Source organism: Dermochelys coriacea, chromosome 3, assembly GCF_009764565.3.
Source record: "Dermochelys coriacea isolate rDerCor1 chromosome 3, rDerCor1.pri.v4, whole genome shotgun sequence".
Classification (NCBI taxonomy): Eukaryota; Metazoa; Chordata; order Testudines; family Dermochelyidae; genus Dermochelys; species Dermochelys coriacea.
The window spans coordinates 12,496,876-12,499,403 of NC_050070.1; positions in this window are offsets into that span (position 1 = coordinate 12,496,876).

Genomic DNA, 2,528 nt, shown 5'->3' on the forward strand with positions numbered 1-2,528 from the left:
AATCGGATAGTAAAAACATTATTGGTTATATATATGCACGCAGACATCATATATATATATATATATATATATATATATATATATATATATATGAAATCTCACAAGTATACATATACAGACATATATAAACATAGATATGGTCGGATATGTACACATAAATATACAAATACATGCATACAAATAGATATATATGCATTCATATGTATAGATCACATTGTGTGTATATATATATATATATATATACATATATATACACTTACATGAACACACATATTCATATATTGTGATACTCAACGATACTCACAAGTTTATCGTTGTGTATATCACAATATATGAATATGAGTGTGTTACTCAAGAACACACACACATATACCCACTTATTAATATCCACTATTCTCTCCACTGTGTGTGTTTATACACAGCAGACAGAAGAGTGGATATTTGTATATCCTTATTTATATTAAAATACAGACTATTTTGCCTCTATAGGAAACGATGCATCATTTGCAATGAGATATTATGTTTCTCTCCACATACTCTACTTTTATGTACATGTCCAGAATTTCTCTCTCGTATGCAGTAAAACACAGAAGCAGAGACTTGGACATTAAAGCGGAAGGAGCAAATCTAAAGTAAAAGCTTTTCATCTGGAATCCTTATACTCATGGCTTAAGCAAGATATTTTATAACTTGGGACATTTTCTCGGTACAGCGTAGATCTTAGCAATAAACGGAACACCTTTCTAAGAGCTAGTCGCTACTTTCAAAAGACACTAACCCCAGGAAGTTATATTTGTGCTTTTACATTTCTCCGTTGATTTGGGGCGTTGGAATACGGCTATCCTTGATGTCCCCGGGTAAACATTCGTTTGCATTGTCCATTTCTAGTATTGCCAAGACACGAGCAGTTATTAAGGGCCAGGAGAGACCATCTCTTGCTTTGAAAGAAAACAACTGCGCTTTTCAGTGAACTAATGCGTAAGGCAAGGAGGTGTTTCTAATGTCAGGGTCCTATCTGTGGAACTGCAGGGCGTCCCTAATGTCTGTGCACAACTTTGTCATTCTGTATGTCACCCCCATGAGGAATATATATATATATATATATATATATATATATATATATATATATATATATATATAGTCCTTGGGACTTTTTAATCTCCTGGAAATCGGGATCGATTTAAATCTAGGAGTGAGGAGACTTAACAAGCAGAGGCTCCGATTTTTCATCCCCGCAAATTAAGCTAGAAAGAGTAAATTCGTCTTTCTTCTCTCTCCCTTCCCAGTTCCCTCCCTCACCCTCCATACACCCCATTTCCAAGCATGCATTTCCACTGGAAGCTCAGCCCACAAAGGGGAAGAAACAAATAGCAGATAGTTATTATAAGAGGAGCTGGGCAATTTTTTTGTGGTGGGAAGTTATTAAAGCAGATAAGAGGGATTCTCAGCAAAGATTGTCTTGTTACCCATTGCTGCGTGGGGCTATCAAATAGGACTTCAGTTGGTTCGAGAGAGACGCCCGTCCCAAGCAGTAGTACAAATAGGATATTGAAAAGGGAAATTTACATGTGTTGTTCGCATGTAGACTTATACATTATGATACACTCACGCACACACAAGCGATACGGTTCTGCATGTAGTGAGCAATAATTCCGATTAAAACAAATATCAGTAAAAGGGACACTTTGCCACCGTTTTGCTGAAGTCTCCGGATCATGCTCGAAAAGGCTCGTTCCGCAGAGTGACTCCGATTTATGACCTATTTGTGCGCTATGACGAGTTACAATTGAATAGCACGGGAGATTATGTAAGAGCCACGTATCAGAAAACAAAGTAATCACACACAAAAAAGATAAAATCGATATATCGACGAATGCTGCTCCACTAGCAAAATGTTTTAGACTGTGCATTCGGATTCACAAGTCACATATTTATTAGGATTCTCATGAACAAAACGCAATCGAGCCATGTGTGCAATGAACATTTTGAAAACGATTTGATTGATCAAGGATCTGTTTTTCCCCCTGTGGAGTTTATTTCTGCTTGATGTGGTCATTCAAAATAGAATTGTATCATTTTATAATGTATTATTATATTATTTTATCTAAAATGTATAATACGCTTCATATTAAAGACGTAGCCGTATAATAATAATTAATCAATATAAATATGCAAGTTACATTTTAAAATGTTTAGCGTTAGTGTTAAAACCATTTTAATATGCATTTTGAAATTAATGCAAACAAATAGTTTCACGTCAAACTACTCAGAATTGTTGGAACTGATCAAATGATGTAATTTCAATATAATATGTGTTATGTCTTATTCTTCAGGACCATATTTGAAAGAGGGAATACATATTTAAAAAGTAGGTTATCAACATGGGATAAAAATGTCCATAGCTAAATCTCACCGTTATTACGATTAAAATCTAAGCAAATTGTTTCAAACCGACCACATCTGAAAAATCCTGCATATTTTAATACGGAGCTTTAAAATCCCTTCGAAATCCATCATTGAACGGGGTA